Genomic DNA, 26,276 nt, shown 5'->3' on the forward strand with positions numbered 1-26,276 from the left:
TTGTGTGATCCTGACTGTGGCTCCACCAATTGAATTGTTACTTTATGGCTGCTTGCAATATTTTCTCCTTGAGGGGTGGAGCCATGATGGTGGAGTAAAAGCTGAGACTTTCTAGAGCTCTCCCCCCAAACCCAGCCAAATATCTATTTAAAAATTACCCTAAACAACTTCTAGAGCTGCAGAACTCACAGCATGACAGAGTGAAGCAAATCTCCAGCCCAAGACAGCCTGGAAGGTCAATAAGAAATGTCTATCAAGCCACCCTGGGAACAGAACGCAGTCCAGCATGAGCAATGCCAACACAGACAGGACCTGAGCAGGCCTCAGGGGTACTAAATTTCTTGCACCTGTGGCAGTTTACAGACTTCACAACTTCACAACTTCAAAACCCTGAGGACAAATTGGAAGGTCAGTGGAAAAAACCTGTCAGACGGGTGTGAGAGAGTAGAGTGGTCCAGCCCCAACCTCAGGATGGTGGGGGAAGGCGGGTTAGGACAGGTGGAAGAGCCCAGTCACAACAGCAGCAGGGACAGCAGCAGCAGGGACTTTTTCTAGAACTCTAGGCCCACAAATTGTGGGGGGATCAAGTGACTGACAGTACATACCCCCACCCCCACTGGAAGCAGAGAACTACCTTGACAAACAGATAAAAAGTCAAGTAAATTACTGGAAAAATGAACATAAACTGGAAAAAAAAATCAGACTATAGAATCCTGCTTTGGTGACAAAGACCAAAACATACAAATATTCGAAATATACAAACAGAAGAAGAAAACAAAGTATCCCACATCCTAGGCCTCCAAGACAAATACGAATTGGTCTCAGGATATGGAAGAGTTCAAAAAGGATTTTGAAAGTCAAGTAAGAGAAGTAGAGCAAAAACTGGGAAGAGAAATGAGAGTGGTGCAAGAAAATCACAAAAAACAAGTTAGCTGCTTGCTAAAGGAGACCCCCAAAAATGCTGAAATGCTTAAAAAATAGACTAACCCAAATGGCAAAAAAGATTCAAAAAGCCAATGAGGAGAAGAATGTCTTAAAAAGTAGAGTTGGCGAGATGGAAAAGGAGGTTCAAAAGGTCACTGAAGAAAATAATTCCTTAAAGATTAGAATGGAGCAGATAGAAGCTAATGACCTCATGAAAAATCAAGAAATTATCAAACAAAACCAAAGGAGTGAAAAAATAGAAAACAATGTGAAATATCTCATTGGAAAAATAACTGACTTGAAAAATACATCCAAGAGAGATAATTTGAAAGCTCTGATTAAAAAAAAAGAACCTAGACACCATCTTTCAAGAAATTATCAAGGAAAACTGCCCTGATATTCTAGAACCAGAGTTTAAAATAAATATTGAAAGAATCCACTGATCACCTCCTGAAAGAGATTCCCAAATGGAAAATTCCTAGGAATATTGTAGCCAAATTCCAGAGCTCCCAGGTCAAGGAGAAAATATTGCAAGCAGCCAGAAAGAAACTATTTGAGTATTGTGGAAGCACAATCAGGATAACACAAGATCTAGCAACTTCTACATTAAGGGACTGGCAACTTGGAATACGATGTTCCAGAAATCAAAGAAGCTAGGATTAAAACCAAGAATCACTTAATAAGCAAAATTGAGTATAATACTTCAGGGGAAAAAATGGAATTTCAATGAAATAGAGGACTTTCAAGCATTCTTAATGAAAAGATCAGAGCTGAATAGAATATCTGACTTTGAAACACAAGAATCAAGAGAGGCATTGAAAGATAAACAGGAAAGAGAAATCATAAGGGACTTACTGATATTGAACTATTTACATGGAAATAGTTTTCCATTTTTTTCTAGTTTCATTTTTTTCATTTCCATTTCCATAATTTCCATTACATGGAAAGATCATATTTGTAACTCTTGAGACTTTTCTCAGTATTAAGGTACTTGGAGGCATTATATACATATAGAAAGAGGGCACAGGGTAAGTTCAATATGAAGGGATGATATCTAAAAAAATAAAATTAAGGGGTGAGAGAGAAAGAGAAAGGGAGAAATAGGATGGTGTAAATTATCTCTCACATAAAAGAAGCAAGAAAAAGCTTTTTCAATGGAAGGAAAGAAGGAGGAGGTGTGAAGAAAAGACTGAGCCTTACTTTCATCAGATTTGACATAAGGAGGGGATAACATGCATACTCAATTTTGTATGAAAATCTATCTTACACTACAGGAGGGAGGAAAGTAGGGGGGAAGGAGAGAAGCATGGGTGGGCAGGATAATAGAAGGGAGGGCAAATAGGAGGAAGGGGTAATTAGAAGTAAATACTTTTGAGGAGGGACAGGGTCAAAAGAGAGAATGGAATAAATGGAGGGCAGGATAGAATGGAGGGAAATATAGTTAGTCTTTCAAATCATGTCTGTTATGGAAATGTTTTGCATGACTACACATGAATGACCTATATCAATTGCATGCCTTCTCAGTGGAGATGGGTGAGAAGAGATGGAGAAAAATTGGAACTCAAAGTTTTAAAAACAAATATTAAAAATTCATTTTACACGCAACTGGGAAATAACACATACAGGCAATGGGGTATAGAAATCTATCTTGCCTTATAAGAAAATAGAGGGGAAGGAAATGGAAGAGATGTTATAGAAGAGAGGACAGACTGGGGGAAGGAGTAATTGGAATGCACAATCTCTTGGGGTGGGAAGAGGGGAGAAATGGTGAGACAATTTGGAATTCAAAATCTTGTGGAAGTAAATGTGGCAAACTGAAAATAAATGAATTAATTTTTTAAAAAGATATTTTCTCCTTGACCAGAAAGCTCTAAAATTTGGGTATAATATACCTGAGAATTTTCATTTGGGGATCCCTTTCAGGAGGTAATTAGTGGATTCTTTCAGTTTCTATTTTACCCTCTGGTTCTAGCATATCAGGTCAGTTTTTAATAATGTCTTCAAATATGTTGTTTGGGCTTGTTTTTTATTGTGGTTTTTAGATGGCCCAATAATTCTTAAAATGTCTCTTCTTGATCTATTTTCCAGGTCAATCATCATTCCAGTGAGATATTTCATATTTTCTCTTTTTTCTCATACTTTTGGCTTTGTTTTATTGCTTCTTGATCTCTCATGGAGTCAATAACTTCCATTTGTCCAATTCTGATTTTTAAGGAATTGTTTTCTTCAATGAATTTTTGTTGTTGGTTTTTTTGTTTGTTTTTTTTTTTTGCCATTTGACCAATTCTGCTTTTTAAAGTGTATTCTCTTTAGAGAATTTTTGTTTCTCTTTTACCTTTTGGCCAATTCTGTTTTTTACAGTGTTATTTTCTTCAAAATTTTTGTGCCTCTTTTACTAAGCTCTCTTCATATTTTTCTCACATCACTGCCATTTCTCTTCTTAATTTGTTCTCTGTTTGTTTTATTTGGCATTTAAAATTCTTTTTGATGTCTTCCAGGCATTCTTGTTGGACTTGTGCCCAATTCATTTTATTTTCTTTTGAAGCTTTGCTTGTAAGTTTTGACTTTGTTGTCTTCTTCTGAGTCTGTCTTGATCGTCTCCGTCAACATAGCAACTTTTTAGAGTCAGGTTCTTTTTCTATAGTTTGCTCATTTTTCCAGCCTATTTATTTTCTTTTTTTTTTAAATTTACTTTATTTTTAATTTATGGAATAAAGCAAGCATTTCTATAACATAGTATAAGGTTGCACATGAAACTATAAATCTACTATATACAACTTGCTATTCCTTTCAAATATACAACAAAATTATCATGTATCATGTAAATTTTCTTTTTTCTTCCCTCTCTGCCCACCCTAGAGATGGCTGCCATTAGACACCAATAGGTATATGTATTTATGTGTGTATATATGTATGTGTATGTATGTATACACATATACATTCATACATTATATATAATTATATATATATAAAATTATTCCATACGTACTTCTATTTATCAGTTCTTTCTCTGGATGAAGATAGCTTCTTTGTTCATATGTCCTTCATAGTTAATTTGGGTAAGCGCAAAATAATATGTCAAGGTTGTTTTAATCTGAATTAAATTCATTATTTAGTAAAAGAAAAATTGTTGGGAAAACTGGAAAACAATATGGCATCAACTAAGTACTACCATGTACTAAGATAAGGTCAAAATGGATACATGACCTAGATATAAAGAGAGATTTTACAAAAACTTAGAAGAACATGGAACATATTATTTATCAGACTTATGGATAGATGAACAATTTATCAATAAACCAAAGATAGAGAGCAAAGCAATGGGTAAAATGTGTAATTCTGATTATACTAAATTAAAAAAGAATTGTACAAATAAAACAAATATAGCCAAGATGAGAGGAAAGCAGAAAATTAGTGTAGGGGAATTTTTAAGCACAGTTTATCAGATAAAGGTCTCATATATAAAATATATAAAGAATGTTGTCAAATCTTTAAGATTATGAGGCATTCCTCAGTTGATAAATGGTCAAGGATATAAACAGGCAGTTTTCCAATGAAGAAATCAAAAAAAAAAAAATTATAGTCAAGAAATCAAAACAATCTATGAAAAAAATGCTTGAAATCATTATTGATTAGAGAAATGCAGATCCCAGCCTGCCTCTTGGCTTTTAACTTTATGTAATTGAGCTCTGCTCCTGAAGTAGAGTGAGTAATGTCTAAAGCTGTAGGTTTTTCATGATGCTGTTTTCAGAGCTAGTTCTGGGGGTCTGCAAGTTTTTGGTACTTCCAAGGTGCTACCCGTGCTCTGCTCTTTACCCAGGAAAGGATCTTGTTTCCCTGTAGCCAAAAGTGTTTGTGTTCCTCTTGACCCTGGAACTGTGACCAAGGCTCCTACACTTCTGCAGCTGCAAGCACTAGTGCTCTTCTTTATCCTGGAATTGAAATCCAAAACCGGATATGGACAATGCAACAGGGTCCTGCACTCAGTGCCAGCAAAGGGTCCCCTTGCCATCTGTGGGCTAAGAACTTCTGAAGCTACTGCTGCAACTGTTGTAGCCACCCCCAAGGCACTGCATTCCATGTAGACCACTACCTAGGTATGACAGGCCTTTCCTGCCAACCTCCAAAGCTGTCTTGGGCTAGAAAATTGTCTTATCCCAACATAAATGGGAATTTGGGGAGAATTCAAGTAAGTTTTTTCCTCTATTCCATCTTGGCTCTGCTTCTTCAATTCCGTTCTTAAACCATGATACCCATACTAAACACAATGCTTTAGAGAAGATCTGATCAGGACAGAGTACAGTGGGACCATTACCTCCTTGTTCCTGGAATCTATGCTAATCTTGATTCAACAGATTACATTAGCTTTTTTGGCTGCCATATTATACTGCTGATTCACATTGAGTTTATAGCCCATAAATAAACTGCTATCCAACTATTCTTTTCCCTTTTTATCCTAAGAAAGTTGATTTTTTTTTTTTTTTACCTAAGTGCAATCAATATACTTATCTCTATAGAATGTTCTAGCCTGGGGTTGGCAAACCATGACTTCCAGGCGAAATCTGACCTGCCACCTGTTTTTGTATGCCCCTCAAGCCAAGAATGGGTTTCTTTTATATTTTCAAATACTTTTTTGTATTTGATTGTATTTAATTTTTTTTGTTTTTAAAGATGTAACAACCATTCTTAGATAATAGGCCTGTCAAAATTCTTGTAGATTCTGACTTTCCTCCATTGTCTCAGCTACCCCTCCCACCTTTGTGTCATCTGCAAATCTGATGATCATCTCATCTATATATTTATTCAAGTCATTGATAAACAATGCTAAACAGCACAGGGCCAAGTTCAAACAATGAGATTCATTAAGGAACAAACATCACAAAAATCCTACTCTGGCACCATAATGTGCCACAGAGATTACCAATGGCTATTCCAGTAGATCAGAAGCTCTGGCAGATTTTATTACGCTGGAAACTCTTCCAATATTTTCTAGGAAACTGTGACTGCATTCCAAAATCTAGCATAGCACAATAGGAAGAAAATCACCATCACTGAGATGAATCCTTAGTCATGAATTCTTTGGTCCTGGAAATCCATGAAAAAAAAAGAAAAAGAAAAAAGCACAGTGGTCCTCACTCCTATGCAGACTTCTTCCGCTACAGTAGTGACAGTGACGGAGTAGTAAAAAGGGAGCAAGGGCTGAGTTCTATTATTTTTAGCTGTTTTTAAACATCATTTGATTTAATTGTGCTCTCGATATGATATCTTTGGCAAAAGATTAAATAGATATACAACTAGAGAGACTAGATCAGTCTTAATATTCTTATTATCAGTTAAATCAGAAGATACAAAAAGGGCACAACTAAATGGAAGAATAGACCACAAGTTCTCCTTGGAAAGGCAAATAAAGGAGTTGGCAGAATTGATATCAGTGCATGTCCAAAAACAACAAGAAATGTCATTTCATGGTACACTTGGTCATTTTATATTAAAGTACTTATAATGAGCATTTGCAAAAGACCACTAGGAAGTAATTATAGATTATACAACATTTGTTTCAAGCAATAAAGACATCAAGAAATTCATAAAGAACAATAAAAATCCTACAAATTAAATCAACAAATCTTTGATACTCAATGATTTCGGTGCAAAGGTAGGCATAAACATGGATGGTGAAAAACATTCAAATGCATCAGAGATACCATTGGTTTGAAAGTTTGCAGATTCCAATCCTCCAAACTTCCCATCCTCAGCAAATGTTGGCCATATTTTCCCATAAATTCACTATGGGTAGTTAATTCAATATACTCAAGATAAGTCAAGTCAACAAGCATTTATTAACCCCTACTATGTTGTAGGTGCTATGGTAAGTGCTGGGGATACAAAAACACATTAAAAAAATGGTCACTGCTCTCAAAAGAGTTCATAGACTCTACTTATTTTTATTACTTCTTGTGAATACTAATAGAGCATTCTGACTTTCTACCTATCAACTCTAGTTACAACCATGTAACCATCTATCATCTCCTAGAATACATTTCCTTCATTATATTTTTTTATTCTTATTCTTCTTCGACGTTATTAGTTGTACAGGGTGTCCCAAAAGCCTTAGTGCAATTTTAAATTTGAATAAAGGCAGCCAACAAACTTTTATTAATCACTGCCTAGCATTGTACTAAGTATGGAGATATGAAGAAAGGCAAAAGACATTCCCTATCTTCAAGGAAATCACAGTCTAATGAAGAAGACCACATGGAAAGAGCTACATATGAATATGCTATAAACAAGATCAATTCGAAACAATTAACAGAAGGAAGGCACTATAAATAAGAGGGATTGGAACTGACTTCCTGTAGATGGTGAGATTTTAAACATTTGAAAGAAGCCAGGGAAACCAAGATAGAAATATAAAGAGGAAGAGCATTCCAGGCATCGGGGACAGTCAGTGAAAACATTAGTCAGGGGAATGGAACAGCAAGGAGCCCAGTGTCACCAGACAAAAGAGTGACACAGTTAGGGGAGGGAGTAAAGTATAAGAAGAATGAAAGCTGCAGACAGGTTATGAAAGGCTTTGAACACCACGCAGAGGATTTTTGCCAGGCCTAGAGGCCTGTGTGGGCTACCCGAGTCTTCTTACCTCACCTCCCGAGGTCTTCGGTTGGCCAAAACTGGATGCTCATATGAGAGAAAGGACGTTCCAGAGTCGAACAAGGGTTGAGCTTTATTTCAGGGTCTCGGTTACAAGTGCAGGGAGGTCTTCCTTAGGAGGAAGAGGGGGAGATTTCCTAAGGAGGCTAAGATCTTAAGGGATTGGAAGTAGAAGTACAAGCGGGGAGAGAGGGGGAGGGGAGAGAGGAAAGAAGAGAAGCGGAGCCTACTGTCCTCTTGGCTCCTCACGTGCTAAGAGCGCTTTCAGGCTTCCTCAATCCTACTTAACCTTCAGCCGCACAGTTTGCATCTGAATACCGTGCTGTTAGATAACAATAGTGTGCCCAGATCCGGGACAATCTCGAGGGCGGGGAGATCTCTCTCCCATCACGTTTCTCACGGGAAGAGGCGGAATTACTCGAGATAGCTCAGTTCACCTCGATTCCTTGCCGTTTCCTGGGGGGGGTCTCGTGAGAGCTCTAAGATTTAGAAGCTCCCACCTTTACCCACCCGAGACTGTCCACACGGAATTGAGCTTCCAATCCCAACATCTCCCCTTCTTTGTTATGTGCGGAGCGCACCTGGCTCTAGAGCAAACAGTGGCTGGAGGCTGAGTGGATTAGGAAGGCCTTTAGCATATGAGTACCCTACAACAAGACTTCATTCACACAGAAATCTGCAGCTAGCACAACTGACAAAGGGAGGCATCAAATAAAACAAAGATGAAACTAAATGGCTGAGTTACATATTTTTATAATTGATCCTAGAAGTTATAGGGAGACACAAGGATGAATTGAATAGGGTGATATGATTATATTTCGAAAGTATAAATTTACCAAATTTGCACCAAAAAATCATTTGAAATTTTAGTTACTTATATTTCCTTCATGCTTATTTAGTTTTGTCAATTTTGAAAAGAATAAATGTTTAGTTTTAATAAGATAAAGGCAGGAAGCCTTTCCAAAACCCTCTTAATTTTTATGCCTTCCCTCTGTTGATTATTTCCTAGTTAGGTGGTGCAATGGATAGAGCACCAGTGCAGGAGTCAGGAGGACCTGAGTTCAAATGTCACCTTAGACACTTGACACTCACTAGCTGTGTGACCTTGGGCAAGTCACTTAACCCCAATTGCCTCATCGTGGATCATCTCCAGTCATCCTGATGAATATCTGGTCACTGGATTCAGAAGGCTCTGGAGGAGAAGTGAGGCTGGTGACCTGCACAGCCCTCCCTTACTCAAAACAAAGTCAAATGCAAGTCATATCATTATTTCTCTGATGGCATGGTCTTCTTCAGCAATGAAGGATGAACACACATATACACACATACACATACTTTAGGCCATTTCCTCTTTAGCCTGTATGTGGCTCATTTGCACATATTTGTTTGCTTTTTGTCTCCCTTACTAGATTGTAAGCTCCTTGAGGGCAGGGGTTCTCTTTTGCCCCTCTTTGTATCCCCAGTGCTTAGCACAATACCTGACACATAGTAGGTAGTTAAGAAATAAATATCAATTGTCTGACTGACAAGATGATGCACCCTATCATTATATTTTGCATGTGTTACAGTTTTTCTCTGACATTTTCTCAGACTAGTGGATCAGAAGAGGAGGTTCTTTTGCTTGCCCACTTCTGTCATCTGATCTGTCTCAATTAGACTTTTTTTTCTTGTGGGGATAATGTTAAAACTGTAGTGCATATGTCAGAACCTCATCCTTTTGGTCATTAAGCAACAGCTAAATAACTTTTTTTTTCAAAATTCAAAAGTTGACTAGTACTGTGTATCACAAAGTAGTACTTATGTTGAATTTTGATAAGAATTACATCAATATTTTAAAATTGAAATAATTAACCTAGTAAATGTGTTTCTCTTTAAGTTAATTTATTCAATTTTAGTTTTCAACATTTACTTCCATAAGCTTTTGAGTTTTAAATTTCTCTGCCTTCCTCCTCTCTCCCCTCCCCAAGACAGCATGTAGTCTGATAAAGACTCTACATACACATCCTTATTAAACATATTTTCACATTAGTCATATTGTAAAGAAGAATTCAAATAAATAGGAGAAACCATGAGAAAGAAAAAAGAGAAAGAAAATAGTATGCTCGTATCTGTATTCAGACTCCATAGTTCTTTCTCTGGATGTGGATAGCATTTTTCATCACGAGTCTTTTGGAGTTGTCTTAGATCCTTGCATTGTTGAGAAAAGCTAAGTCTATCAAAGTTAGTCCTTGAATAATGTGACTGTTACTGTTTTCTCTTGTTTCTGCTTATTTCACTCAGCATCAGTTCATATAAATTTTTTCCAGATTTTTCTGAAGTCCACCTGTTCATCATTTCTTATAGTACAATAATATTCCATTATATTCATATACCACAACTTGTTCAGCCTTTCCCTAACCAATGGGCATCCTCTCAATTTCCAATTCTTGGTCACCGCAAAAAGAACTGCTATAAATATTTTTGTACATGTAGGTCCTTTTCCCATTTGTATCATCTCTTTGGGATACAGCCCTAGAAATAGTATTGCTGGGTCAAAGGGTATGTACATTTTTATAGCCCTTTGGGCATAGTTGCAAATTGCTCATGAATTGGTTGGATCAATTCACAACTCCGCCAATGATACATTAATGTTCCAGTTTTCCCACATCTTCTCCAGCATTTATAATTTTCCATTTATGTTAGCCAATCTGATAGGTGTGATGTGGTACCTAAGAGTTGTTTTGATTTGCATTTTTCTTATCAATAGAGATGTAAAGCATCTTTTTCACGATTATAGTTTTAATTTCTTCCTCTGAAAACTGCCTGTTAATATCCTTTGACCATTTATCAATTGGTGAATGACATATATGTTTTTTAAAAACAAGTTTGGGAGCTGGAGCAAGATGGTGGAGTAGAAAGATACACATATGCTAGCTCCAAACCCACAGCCCATAAAATACTTGTAAAGAAGAACTCCCAACAAATTCTGGAGCAGCAGAAGCCACAGAAGAACAGAGCAGAGGAGGCCCAGCCTTGCCTTGGCCGCATGGCGCCAAGAGGAGCAGATCCAAGCAGGCTTCAGGGACAGAATCTCCAGCAGCCATGCAGGTCCCTCCACCCACAGGTGCCAAAGGTTGGTGAAAGAGTCTTTTCAGCTCGCCAAGAGGGGAGCAGTATGTCCCCATAACTCAGGCCCCCTCAGGAGGCAGCAGCAGAGGCAGCAGTAGACAGGGGCTCCCAAAGCAGGCAGAAGCTCAGATCCATTGTTGAAGGTCTCCCCATAAACCCCCTGAAGGACCTGAGCCCCGTGTGGCACCCCTGCCCCCACCCAAGCACCTGAACTTAATCTCACACTGAATAGCAGCCCCGCCCCTGCCCAAAGCCCTGAGGCTGGGAAGCAGCATTTGAATCTCAGCACCTAAGCAATAGCTGGGCGGATCTGGAGGCAAGGTGGGTGTGGAAAGGAAACTCAGAAGTCAAGTAACTGGCTGGGAAAATGCCCAGAAAAGGGGGAAAAAAAATAAGACCATAGAAGGTTACTTTCTTGGTGAATAGATATCTCCTCCCATCCTTTCAGATGAGGAAGAACAATGCTTGCCATTATGGAAAGACATAGAAATCAAGGCTTCTGTATCCCAAACATCCAAAATTAATATTCAATGGGCTCAGGCCATGGAAGAGCTCAAAAAAGGATTTTGAAAATCAAGTTAGAAAGGTGGAGGAAAAACTGGGAAGAGAAATGAGAGAGATGAAAGAAAAGCATGAAAAGCAGGTCAACACCTTGCTAAAAGAGACCCCAAAAAATGCTGGACCCAAAAAAGTGCTGAAGAAAATAACACCTTGAAAAATAGGCTAACTCAATTGGCAAAAGAGGTTCAAAAAGCCAATGAGGAGAAGAATCCTTTAAAAAGCAGAATTAGCCAAATGGAAAAGGAGTTTCAAAAGCTCACTGAAGAAAATAGTTCTTTCAAAATTAGAATGGAACAGATGGAGGCTAATGACTTTATGGGAAACCAAGAAATCACAAAACAAAACCAAAAGAATGAAAAAATGGAAGAGAATATGAAATTTCTCATTGGAAAAACAACTGACCTGGAAAATAGATCCAGGAGAGACAATTTAAAAATTATGGGACTACCTGAAAGACATGATCAAAAAAAGAGCCTAGATATCATCTTTATGAAATTATCAAGGAAAACTGCCCTGAGATTCTAGAACCAGAGGGCAAAATAAGTATTCAAGGAATCCACCAATCACCACCTGAAAGAGATCCAAAAAGAGAAACTCCTAGGAACATTGTGGCCAAATTCCAGAGTTCCCTGGTCAAGGAGAAAATATTGCAAGCATCTAGAAAGAAACAATTCCAGTACTGTGGAAATACAATCAGGATAACATAAGATCTAGCAGCTTCTACATTAAGGGATCGAAGGGCATGGAATATGATATTCCAGAAGTCAAAGGAACTAGGACTAAAACCAAGAATCACCTACCCAGCAAAACTGAGTATAATACTTCAGGGGAAAAAATTGTCTTTCAATGAAACAGAGGACTTTCAAGCATTCTTGATGAAAAGACCAAAGCTGAAAAGAAAATTTAACTTTCAAACACAAGAATCAAGAGAAGCACGAAAAGGTAAACAGCAAAGAGAAGTCATAAGGGACTTATTAAAGTTGAACTGTTTACATTCCTACATGGAAAGACAATATTTGTAACTCTTGAAACTTTTCAGTATCTGGGTAGTTGGTGGGATTACATACACACACACATGCACACGCATGCACACACACACATGCACACACAGAGACAGAGAGCACAGAGTGAATTGAATAGAATGGGATCATATCTTAAAAAATGAAATTAAGCAGTGAGAGAGAAATATATTGGGAGGAGAAAGGCTGAAATGGAATGGGGCAAATTATCTCTCATAAAAGAGGCAAGCAAAAGACTTTTTAGTGGAGGGAAAAAGAGGGGAGGTGAGAGAAAAACATGAAGTTTACTCTTATTGCATTCCACTAAAGGAAGGAATAAAATGCACACTCATTTTGGTATGAAAACCTATCTTACAATACAGGAAAGTGGGGGAGAAGGGGATAAGCAGGGTGGGGGGGATGGTGGAAGGGAGAGCAATGGGAGGAGGGAGCAATTTGAAGTCAACACTCTTGGGGAGGGACAGGATCAAAAGAGAGAATAGAAGCAATGGGGGGCAGGATAGGATGGAGGGAAATATAGTTAGTCTTACACAACACAACTATTATGGAAGTCATTTGCAAAACTAAACAGATATGGCCTATATTGAATTGCTTGCCTTCCCAAAGGGAATGGGTGGGGAGGGAGGGATGAAGAGAAGTTGGAACTCAAAGTTTTAGGAACAACTGTCGAATACTAGAAAATAAGAAATACAGGTAATGGAGTATAGAAAGTTATCTGGCCCTACAGGACAAAAGAAAAGATGGGGACAAGGGAAGGGAGGGATGATAGAAGAGAGGGCAGATTGGTGATAGGGGCAATTAGAATGCTTGGTGTTTTGGGGTGGGGGGAGGGACAAATGAGGGGAAAATTTGGAACCCAAAATTTTGTGAAAATTAATGTTAAAAGTTAAATAAATAAATTTTAAAAATAAATAAATAAAAATAAGTTTGTAACTTTTATACTTCTGGAATTATTAAAGTATAAAGATGTACTAAGACTTTTGGAACACTGTATGCTTCATCCTGTTCATACGAACAATGAATCTCTCCATTGTCCTCTGTGTGATATGTTTCTACTTCTTTGAGGACTGTTGAATTCTGTGTTTCACAGGCACCCAGCAACTCCAGTCTCAGTTCTCTCCACCCAAACTAAGCAGCATCCCTGCCTGCAGTCATGCTATTGTAAGAAATAAATTACTCTTCCTGGAATTCCTCAAGTCCCTGAAAATACAAGGCTTGAAGGGACTGCTTCAGTAATAGCTCTACCTAGGTCTCTGCTCCTTCTGCCCTACTCCCTAAGTTTTAAGAGAACTTGATCAAAGTGCTCCAGAATTGTCAGTTCCTTAAGGAAATTCTGAGATGCCTTGGACTCAGACCATTGCCTTCCACCAAAGACTTGCCAGTGGCCCCAGATGGCTCCAGAAGAGAGATCGAGGCCAGTGACTTTGCATAGCCTTCCCTCACTCAATTTCAGTTCACTTGCAAATCATGGCCTCACCTTCCTGAGGTCATGGTCCTCTTTGAGAATGAAGGAGAAACAACAGCTACAATTCATGCAACAAAGACTACTCATGCTCTGGGGCTTGCTGTCTTTCAGGAGGTAGATATCAAAGTTCAATATTTATTGTTTTCCTCTTCTGGAATCAGAGAGATAAGAATTCTGATACTTGAGGGTTAGTATACAGTAGGCTATGCTTCAGGGGGAGGTTATAGTAACGTGGACCCTTCAGTTTCTCAAGTATTCCACCCTTTTCTACCCTTCAAAATTCCTGGTCTTTCCTTTCCTTGATGGCCACTGGTTTTACAGAAGAAAATAAAGGAATTTGATAAATTAATTCATATTTAGGTGTCAAATGACTTGCAACAATTAAAATGTTATAACTCTCATGAGTAAATTTACATTTTAAAAACATTCCAACCCAAATGAATGAATCTCTAATTGTGGGATTTTTAAGTAACTCAATACAAAATCAAAACAGGAGGGTGAGGCACTAGACAGGTAACAGGACCAGCAAAAATGAGAATGAATAAACTTTACAGACTATTTAAAGGCATTCTAAAGCTAGAGGGTTAAAGAAAGTGGGTTAGACAAAACACAATGGCCTAGTCAGCTCTGAACCAATAAAGCTAAGCTCTCAGGGCCCTTTCGGCTGAGGCAGAAGGTGGTTCTAGCACCTCCCAGGGAGTATATACTCATATAACAGGGCTTCACTCCAATGCACAATTTACTTCAGACTATAGACTTCTTTTTCTACCCAGTGTCCCTCTAAAATTGCTGTGCTAACAACAAACAAATCAGACACTAGAGAAGTCTGTCCTTTCTCTCATGTTGGAATGGTGGAGGACAGTGGTTGTATCATTCATTGCGTCTTTGCATGGGAAGTCTACCCACAACTACTTTCCTGTTATTCTACTTAGGGCTCAGGCTATACCTTCAGCTCAGCTAAAAAGCTTTCTATGAGGTCAGAGCTATTAAAATAACTTAGACTTCACATCATAGTTTCATTTTGTTTTTAAGGGAACAATTTGTTTTAATCTACAAGCATTGCAATATCAGAAAATAAATCAACTGCTAACTCTCTCAACCTTCTTTGGTCCCCAGTGAATATCTCTTCCTGACCTTGCTTCCTCCTCTGGAGGGATGGGGAGTCATGAGTCCATCCTGGCCCTATCCCCAAGGCCTGTCTCTAACTCTCAAGGTCAATTTAGAGAAACTAGGAGCATCAGGATAAAAAATGGGTGTCCTGGATCTGGGATGTACTCCTATACTAGGTGGGAACACTGCCTTGGTAGAGACGTGAATGCCCTTTCCAGTGATTCCTAAGGCTCCTACCAATCCAGGTGTGAGCAGGAGTGATGAAGCCTCCCCTTTCAGCATCAGTATGATTTGTTACATAAGGACCTAAAGCCTGATCTTGCTAGAGGGGAAGAAGAACCTTAAAGTCCCCCAACCCCTTTGCAGGATACCTGCCATTTTTCCTCTTGCTTCATGCTCCTCTCCCTTCTTCCTAATTCATTTTTCAAAACTTTGTTGACTAAGTGAGCTCATGAAAGCTGAGTCCACAATGGGTCTATATCCCTTGCTAAGCCCCTCACAGACAAAAGTTTGTTGTTGTTATTTGTCTTTTTCTTGAAGAGGACGATGACATCAAGGAGGTGACACCATGACAGGCAGGTGAATCAGATTTAAGTGAGGGGGGACTGTGCAAAGTCACCAGCCTCATATTCTCATTGGAGCCATCTGGATCCAGTGGCCAAGCAGAGATCAGGATGACTGGAGATGGCCCTGGAGACAGCAGGAGATCTTGGACTTTTTAAACTAAGATCTTTAAGGGGTCTCAGTTTGACTGAGGCAACACCCATTCAGTGAGTAAGGCTAGGTAAGAAATGAAACAGACAATGGCCCTTTTCCTAGTCAAAAAAAAAAAAAATCAATCTGGAAGGGAAAGACCCTCGGCGTTTCTGGCCAAAGCAGAAACAATTGCTATTTACCTTCAGGGGCCCAAACAAAGACCAAGTAGGTCTAGGTCTGGGACAGTAGGAAGTGACGAGGCAAAAGGTGGGGGTGGGGCACAGGGTGAGAGAGGATCTGAATGAGGGAGGTAAACTGCTTTTCCTTCCCTGGACCCCAGCCTTCTTTTTATAGAAAGCTTTTCTGTGGTATTCAAATGCTAAGGAGGCAGAGCATGTGTCCATACATCACTTTAGCCGTAGAATTCAAAGGCAAATAAGGCAGTTATGGACTCCACCACCTGCCAAAAAGAAAAAAAAGGTCAAGAGACTGCAAATTGTGCTTCCCCATTCAGATTTATTATTTGGAGCTGTAGTTTGCAGGATAGATGATGTCGCCATTCTCCTTTTTCTGAGCCTTATGCCTTCTCAGCTTGGCAGCTCCATTAGCTGCATTTTCTTTTCTTCTTTCATGGGGAATGAGGGGAGGCAGTCCCATCCCACAGTTCCTTCCATTTTTGCTTTCCTAAACAGCAACTGGAGGAGTTTATAAATAAATGATTTGTTCAGAGTTCTTTAAATGCAGAGAACCTGGACTGGGTTGAGAGAGCATAGCTATACGGAGGCTCTGTTCCAATGCCAAGGACTCATACACACTCATGGAGAAACCAGCTATTACACATTAATCTACTAAGTCATTTTAACTATTATAAATACCTAAATTAACCACGAAGGACCTATGAAGGAAGTTAATATCTACATCCAGAGAAGGAACTGATAAATAGAAGTATGAATAAATGGTTTTACATATGTTTACATATTTGTGTCTAGTGGTAACAGTTTCTAGAGTAGGAGTAAGGGGAAAGCAGGAGAAAAAGTTACATAATAATTTTATTATATATTTAAAAGGAAGAGTAAGTTGCAGATAATAGATTTTGCAGTTTTGCTTGCAATCATCTTTTTTTTCTATTCTACTATAAGAAAATGTTCATTTTTCTTAAGTTCAAAATAAAATAAATTTTTAAAATTATCTATTTCTTTTTTAAAAAGCATTAATCCAGGTACTAGGTTTGGCTCTTGGGAAAATTGTGAAGTTGATCAGATTCATTGTTCAGACTCCAACTGCCTTGTCTTGGGCCCTAAATACACCTCCCTTCAATGGTAGCCCCTTATTCACAGCTTTCTCCATCTAAAAACCTTGGATTCTCATGCTTTCTCTTCCTCTCCCATCTTAAAATGCTGTTCCAAGATCTTGCTTTTTTAATAAGATGTGGAATAGCTAAAAATTATGTCACTTTTCCTAGAGTTCTCTGCATTTTCTTGAGGAAGAAGAGAAAAGTAGAGTGTTATCAGATCCTAGCACCAGAGATTTAGAATTAGAAGGGTCTTCTAAAATCATCTAATTCATTCTCCTCATTTTATGAGTGAGGAAGCTAAGACTGAGGATGCCTAAGGATTATTCCAAAGTCTCCCCAAAAGTCAAACAATGAGGGCATTTAAATCTAAGTTCTCTGACTCCAAAATTAGTGTTGTATCCTCTGCCGTTTCAAACCTCCACAAGCAGATGGCACAGGGTGCCACATTCTTGTCTCTGATATCATCTGGATCCCAGAGCCCAATCCTCCCAAAAACTCTGGCCTTAAAAAGATTAGGTTCAACCTTGGAAGATCCCCAAAAGGGTCATAATCTCTCTTTTGGCTCATTTTTTCTACCTGTAGTTTGCTCTGGGAAAATCTCCAAATATAGCTCATGTCTACAAATATGAGTAATAGGACCCTAGCTCCCAGACAAGTTCTCAAGGTGGCAAGAATTCTGGGTAGAGGTCAACTTTTACTGTATTTCAATGAAAGAAGAAGCAAAGGACTCACATAAAGGGGCCCATAAACACATACAATCTTCCAACACATACACACACAGCACTCACAGAAGCTCTTCATCAGAAGGGAAGTGAACTTTTAATTTTTTTCCAGGGCAATTCTTTTACATTTCAGTGAAATTCTCTCCCACTGAGTTCTATCCATATGTTTTCTAGTCAACTTTTAATAATGCCATGGCTGCTCCCTTCTTGGGGTAGGAATTCAGGAATTTTCTTCTTGGATCTTTATATACACCAGGCACTAAAATTGTTTACTTTGCCTAGGAAGAGGTCCAACACCACCTGGCACTACTGTATGCACCAAAAAGAGGGAGGCATAGGAAAGGATAATGGTGATGCTCACTGTGGTAAAAGGAGCTCTAGGAATTTATTGGGAAATGTGCATCATAGCTATGTGAGGACATTCAGTTTAGTGGTCAAAAGTCAGGAGAACACGCCACTCAATGCAGTTTTTATGTGCATTGTTCCCACTGAGTTCATGTCCAAATGTAGCATCAGCATCACTTTGAGCATGTGCATAAAGACTGGGATCATATCCAGTCCTCTGTTACATAAGAATCAGTTTAGATACTATTTATAAATATTTATGAAATCCTTGTCCAGTGACCAATGAGTGGGCATGCTACCAGGGAAATGAATCAATCAATTTTGACATGATGGCTATAAGTTAAACCAGAAGGCAAAGGAAGTTACAGCTAAATGAAAGGATGGTTCATAGATTGTCCTTAGGAGGGCAAATAAAGAAGTTGGTGGAGTTAGTTTGATTGTTTGCCTAAAGACAATAAGAAACTTCATTTCATGGGACACTTAGTCACTTCACATTCCAGTGCTCATAATATATTTGCAGAAAGACCACTATGAAGATGATTATTGTCTGTGTGCCAGTATCTGTAGCAGGGTAGAGAAATTCTCCAAAGAACTTTTTAAAAACTCTCTTAAAACAATGAAAAGCAGCTGAGCATAGTAGATGGAGACAAGCCTCAGAGTCTGGATGACTGGGATCATGTTCCACCTGTGACACCTATTGGATATGTGACAACCTCTCAGTGACCCAGACTGCTCTCTAAGAAGCTAAGTTGCAGAACAGCTGACAATCTTCCCTGGCAGAAGGAGCTTTTTCACTAGAGAGTTTCCTACACTAACGCAATTATAAGTCCATACCCTTCAACCTCCCAAAACTAAATCAACATGTGTTTTTAATACTCAGTGACTTTCAATGCCAACATAATCAGAGGAGGGGATGGTGGAAAATATACTGGGAGATGTGACTCAGGAATGCAAAACTAGAAAGGCCAAAGGCTTGTAAACTATGTAAAAGTCTCACACCTAGAAATCACAAATAGCTTCTTCAAGAAGAAAGTAGGAAAATGCTGCACACTGTTTATGCTAAATAACATCACTAAAATTTAATTTTATTTAATATATGTATATATATATGTATAATTTATTTTTCAGTTTTCAACATTCACTTCCATAAGAATCTGAACTCCAAATTTTCTCCCCATCATTCCCCACCCCCCCACCTCAGGACACCATGTACTCCATCTACCCCTTCCACCAGTCTGTCCTTCTTTCTATCACCCCCTCCTTCCATCCTCCTCCCCTCTATTTTCCTGTAGGGAAAAATAGATTTCTATACCCCATTGCCTGTACATCTTATTTCCCAGTTGAATGCAAAAACAATTTTTACTATTCATTTTTAAAGTTTTGAGTTCCATATTCTCTCCCTTCCTCCATCCCTCCCCACCCACCCTCACTGAGAAAGCAAGCAATTCAATATAGGTTACACATGTGTAGCCATGCAAAACACTTCCATAACAGTTATGTTGTGAAAGACTAACCACATTCCCTCTGTCCTACCCTGCCTTCCATTTATTCCATTCTCTCCCTTGACCTGTCCTCCCACAATAGTGTTTACTTTTGACTATCCCTTTCCCCAATTTGCTGTCCCTTCTATTATCTTCCCTCTCCTATTCCCTTTTCCCCACCTTCTTGCAGGGTAAAATAAATGTCCATACACAATTGAGTGTGTGTTATTCTCTTCTTAAGTCAAATCCCAAGAGAGTAAGGCTCACTTAGTCTCTTTCATCTCCCCCCTCTTCCCCTTCATTGTAAAAGCTTTTTCTTACTTCTTCTCTGTGAGATGATTTGCTACATTCTATCTCTTCCTTTCTCTTACTCTTAATACATTCCACTGAACAGTAAATTTTATTTATTAAGTATTCTACCATCAAATTCAGCTCACCTTGTGCCCTCTCTGTGTGTGTATATATATATATGTATATACACATATACATATATGTACATATACATACCTACACATATACATATATATAATCTACACATACATACATATCCATATACACTTACAAATATATATATATATATTATGAGTGTACATGTATGTATGTATATATTCACTCTACTTTAGTACTGAAAAAGGTCTCATGAGTTACAAATATCAACTTTCCATGTAGGAATGTAAACAGTTCAATTTTAATGAATTCCTTATGGCTTCTCTTTCCTCTTTACCTTCTCATGTTTCTCTTGATTCTTGTATTTGAAAGTCAAATTTTCTATTCAGCTCTGGTTTTTTCAATATGAATACTTGGAAGTCCTCTATTTTATCGAAATTTCATATTTTGTCCCATGAAGTATTATATTCAGTTCTGCTGGGTAGGTGATTCTTGGCTTTAATCCTAGCTCCTTTGACCTCTGGAATATCATATTCCAAGCCCTTTGACCCCTTAGTATAGAAGCTGCTAAATCCTGTATTATCTTGATTATGTTTCCACAATACTTGAATTGTTTCTTTCTGGCAGCTTGTAATATTTTCTTCTTGACCTGGGAACTCTGAAATTTGTCTACAATATTCCTAAGAGATTTTCTTTTGGTGTATCTTTCAGGAGGTGATCAGTGAATTCTTTCTATTTCTCTTTAACCCTCAGGTTCTAGAATATTAAGGCAGTTTTCCTTGATAATTTCTTGGAAGATGATGCTTAGGCTCTTTTTTGATTCTAGCTTTCAGGTAGACCAATAATTTTTTAATTATCTCTCCTGGATCTATTTTCTAGGTCAGTTGTTTTTCCAATGAGATAATTCACAGTCTTCTACTTTTTCATTCTTTTGGTTCTGTTTTATAATTTCTTGATTTCTCATAAAGTCATTCACTTCCATCTCTCCTATTCTAACTTTTAAAGAACTATTTTCTTCAGTGAGCTTTTGAACCTCCTTTTCCATTTGGCCAGTTCTGATTTTTAAGGCATTCTTCTCCTCATTGACTTTTTGGACCTCTTTTGCCATTTGGGTTAGTGTCTTATGTAAAGTGTTATTTTCCTCAGCATTTTTAGGGGTCTCCTTTAGCAAGCAGCTGACTTGTTTTTCATGATTTTCTTGCATCACTCTCATTTCTCTTCCCAATTTTTCTTCCACTTCTCTTACTTGATTTTCAAAATCCTTTTTGAGCTCTTCCATGGCCTGAGAACTTTGAATACTTTTTGGAGGTTTTGGATGTAAATGCCTTGATCTTGCTATCTTCCTCAGGTTGTATGCTCTGATCTTCTTCCAGTTGTATGCTTTGATCTTCCTCACCTGAAAGGATGGAGGAAAATACCTTTTCACTGAGAAAATAACCTTCTATAATCTCATTTTTCCTCCTTTTTGGACATTTTCCCAGCCAATTACTTGACTTTTGAGCTCTTCTTTAAGTGAAGAGTGTACTACCCCAAGTTTCAAAGGTTTTGTGAAGTTGTTTTCAGAGATATCTCTAGGGACCTGTAAGTTCTCAGTTCTTTCAAAGTGATATGATCAAGGGAAAGGTATTTGCTCCTCTCTTGGCCTATGTTCTGGTCTGTGAGCAACTACAAGCACTCTTATCTGCCCTGGAACTCTGAGTAGAGTTCTTTCTCCACAGCCACCACTAGCTCTGTCCTCCTCTCCCTAGGACTGAGACCCAGATCAGCTGCTCGATTCTCCTACCATCTGTAAGCTGAGAGCTCCAGAAGCAGCCACTGCTATGGCTACCACTGCCCTGATACTGGGGTTGGAGCTGAGACCAGATGACTTTCTCCTCTCACCCAGGTTAAAGAACTTCCTCACTGACCTTGGAAGCTATCTTTTGCATTTGTGGATTGAGAAATCTGGAGACCACAGCAGTTGCCTGTGATGCAGTGTCCTGAAGCCTGCTCCCATTCAATCTGCACCAGCATGCTGGGCTGCCCTCCACTCCTAGTCTGGTGCAATAGAACCTTCTTTTCAGTCTTCCAGGTTGTCGTGGGCTGGAAATCTGTTTTATTTTGTCATTTCTTGGCTTCTTCTGCTTTAGAATTTGGTTAGAGTCATTTTTACAAGTATTTTAAAGGCTTTGGCGGGAGAGCTCAAGCAGGTCCATGATTCTACTCTGCCATCTTGGCTCTACCCTCCTTTTAATTCTATTTTAACAAACAGGATATGATTACTTGCTAATGTAATAGTCCTCTTAGAATCATTACTACATACAGTCAAAACAACAGTTTGATAGAACAAACACCAAGATCAGTACCAGATTTTTTTTAAAAATAATAAAAATGAGACAATATGCTATGCAACTGAGGCAACTCCAACCTGACCTATTTAAACAAGCTGTTTATGCAGTAAATGGGAAATAGAAAAAAATAAGCATTGTGTAGAGTATCAACATTTCCTAAGGAAGTCTATTAGATAAAATTAATTTTGATAAAGTAGATATCAAAATTTTCTACAACCTTCTTCAGCCAGCAAATACTTGGTATCCTTGCCAAGTGGACAAATATGATATCAAAGGGCAATTCTAGTATAGAATATAAACTCATTTGCACAATCTTATAGTGGAAGATAGTGGGAGATTATGAGTCATATTATCTCATAAAATAACAAGATGGGAAATGAAACTTACAAAAAGCTTACTGAGAGAAACAAACCAAGGCAAGTACATTTAAGGATGGAACTTAAAGGAAAGCAAAAGATAAAGAGATACAAATGGAAAAGATCCATCAAAATTTCAATAGCAATCTGATTTCTCTATCAGTGACAATGGAGTGACCACCTCTCCCCTTTATAACAGCTCTCAGCAGATTGTGTGAATAGAAATGGCATCCCCAAAAAAGAAAAAAACAAAGACAGAATGATGGACAAGGCCAAGTAAACACAAAGGAGACTTGGGATAGAGGCTACTAAATTTTGAGGGTATTAGGGGATTGATTTTCCAAATATCTGAAAAGAAAGAGGATATCAAACACTTAGGGGAAAACATAGACCTTAATGTTACCCAAAGAAAGGTGACTAAGAAAAAAGCAATAGCTATCGACCCACACACTTAGTTTCTCATATCTACAAAATTTTGTGAGAATAGCCTACATGTGCTTCAAGGATATCATTGATGAAGGCATGAAAAGGGAATAGAAAGGCTTCCATATACTATATTCTACAGATTTCAACTCTACTTTAGTCACATAATTGCTGGAAAGGTATAAAGAATACAAGATTCCACTGTCATTTTTTCTTGACATTTCATTTGAAGAAGGCAATGCATATGATATATTAGTAAGATGAATGAAAAGCCCAAGAGACAGCATTTCTGGGTAATTAATAAACAATTTATTAATTAGACTAGCTAGTAATTGATAAATTGATATAGTTTCTCTCAGCAACCAAAGACAAAACCATAGTGATCCCTGAATGCTTAAAGACCTTTAGAAAAGAGAGTACACCTGATAAGTGAAAATCAGCCCTGATTGTTGAATAATTAATGAGGGAATACACATATTAATGAGTAGGTAGGCTAAAAGTGTTCAGTTCCTTCTGTTGAGAAAACAGCTTGATCATGAGATTCAGCCACCTCCAGCAATCTGGACAAAGAAATTCATCTCTACAAAGACCACTCTGGTGAGTTTTCTCTTTCATAAGTTGGGTTCCCCTAGATTTCACTGGAGGGGTGTAATAACAAGGGCTTATTTCTTAAGGGCAAGAATTCACCTAAATTAGATTCAGCTTACCCTCTAAACAGAAGGTCTTCTAGTTGGGTGGAATCAGGTCCAAGATCACAGAGCATAAAACCAAAGGATTTGGGCAATCTCAGCTATAGGTAAGGTCCTTCAGAGACTGAATGATTATTCTACAGAGACTGGTCCTTGAATGAGGATATAGAGAGGGGGGAAATAAACCTTAATCCTAATTTTTAAATTGTTTCTTAATATAGTAGAAAATAATAATTTCCCTCAGTAAACAGAATTCTCAACTTGAAGTCTTACTAACCTCAATTTCACCCTACTTCAGACTGTGGGAATGGTCACATAATGGCCCTGTGCCCCTTGGCAAATCACATCATACTTCTCAGCTTCAGTGTCCTCATCAATACAATACAAATAATAACAGCACCTATCTCAGAAGGTTTTTGTGAGGATCAGATGACATAACCTATGTAAAGGCTTCACCACATTCAAAGTGCCATACAAGTGCTATTATGGTTCCTATTATTAACATGATTCCTTAAAGACTGTCTTCAATAAGACATCTCCCATAGATTTTTCAAAAATCATACAAGATGGCTTGAAAGGTGAAACCATAAATTTCACTTTAATAACTGTTTATAAATATTAAATGAGGAATAAAACAAGGTCACCAAATGTGGTGACACTCTCATGTACAACGTGCAGGGCGCAGGGTGCAAAGTGAAGAGAGATTCCCTAGACATAGACAGGTCCTCCAGATGCTCCAATTAATAGAATCAAATCATTTCAATCCAGCAAACACATATTAAGCACAGAGCACTTTGGGATTTCTTCTCTAATTTTTTAAAATGTATATTAAGTTCGTTAATCTTCTCTTTTTCATTTTGTTAATGTAGGTTTGTAATGATATGATTTTTCTCCCAAGAACTTTAGCTGAATCCTAGAAATTTTGGATTGTTTTTTTCATCCCTGTCATTTTTACATAGTTATTAATTATTTTACATAGTTATTGGTTGTTCCTATGATTTCATCTTTGGCTTACACATCATTTGAGATTTCATTGTTAAGTCTCCATTCTTTGGTCTCTATCTTTTGTTTGTACTTCCTGAACCAAATTATATTCCTATTGAATTATGATGTGTGAAAGATTTTTTAAATTTTTTTGCAACATCCCTGTGCCCTAGTACATGATCAATGTTTGCAAAAGTTCTATATGGTGCAGAAAAATATGTATATTCTTTGGCTCTCTCATTTAGAAAATACCATAAGTCTTTTAACTCTACTTTCTCCAAAAATTTCTTCAGTTCCATCTCACAACTGGTAGGACAGAAAAAAAGCACCCCTGGAGATAAACAAAAACATCCCCTTTCCTCAAGAAGACAATATTTTCCCAGGGATGTACTAGCATCTTTGTCAGTCAACAAACATCTATTGAGCATTAATGTGCTTCAGATGCCATGCTAAGCACTGGGGATACTAAGAAAAGGGGCAAAATACATTCCCTGACCTCAAGGAGTTAACATTCTCATAGGAAAGGAAATAAGCAAATGACAAATACATGCAAGCCATATACTCAGTGAATTGAAGGTAATCTGAAAAGGGAAGGTATTAATGATTAGGAGATACTGGGAAACATCTCCTAGGATCTGACCCCAAGAAAACGAGGAAACTGAGATAAGGGAGAAGATTGTTCCAGTCACTGAGGCAGCCAGTTCAAAGGCATGAAGATCAGAGATGGATTATAGTGTTTGAGGAACAAATAAGCCAATGTTGTGGGATAACAGAGTTCAAATAAAGGAATAAACCATGAGAATACTTGAGAGATAAGAAGGGGCTTGGCTATAAAGAACTTTAAATATCAAACAGAGGACTTCATATTTTATCCTGAAGGTGTGTAATTGGAAGCTCATAGAGCAAGGGGGTGACATGATCAGACCTACACTTTAGAAAAATCAACTTGACAGCTGAGTGGAGGATAGATTGACTAGGGGGAAAGATCTGAGGCAGGTAGAAGGTTATTGCATTAGTTCACATGATAGGTAAAGAGAGGGTTATGGCTATATGAAGGAAGAGAAAGGGATCTATACAAGAGATGGTATGAAGGTAAAAATGATAAGATTTGACAACTGATTGGACACATTGGGTGAGAATAAGGAGTTGAGATTGCCTAAGGTTGTGAACCTTTGTGACTGAGAGGATAGTAGTGATTTTAGCAGTAATTGAGAAGTTCAGGATGGGGAGAGAGTCTGGGGTGAAAGACAGTAAATTTTGTCAGACATGTTGACTTTGAGAAATCCACAAGATATACATTTTGAGATATCCAAAAGCAGTTGAAAATGCTTAACTGTAGCTCAGATAAGGAGAGACAGAGAAAGACAGAGAGGCACAGAAATAGGGGGACAGAGAGAGAGAAAAGAGACTCTTCATATGTATTCTACCCCCTTAAGAAGCTTACCTTCTAATGGGTGAATATGACACATAAAAGACAGCAGAAATCAGAAGTATGACACAAGACTGATGGTGAGAAAGTACAAAAATCCATAAAGTAAGAAGTGGAAAAGAGGAGTGAACTGAGCATGGACTGAGTGCTTTATGAAATGGTGATCTGGGCCAGAGACTCACCAGTCAAAAGAAAGAACGGCAGAGTGGAGCTTTCTCCAGGGTAAAAGGGCTGATGGTTAGGAGGTAGAAGTCCAGAGTGTGAGAATTAGAGGCAGAAATGAAATAAGCGTAGCCTGGGCACCT

Source organism: Notamacropus eugenii, chromosome 4 (assembly GCF_028372415.1).
Source record: "Notamacropus eugenii isolate mMacEug1 chromosome 4, mMacEug1.pri_v2, whole genome shotgun sequence".
Taxonomy (NCBI): Eukaryota; Metazoa; Chordata; class Mammalia; order Diprotodontia; family Macropodidae; genus Notamacropus; species Notamacropus eugenii.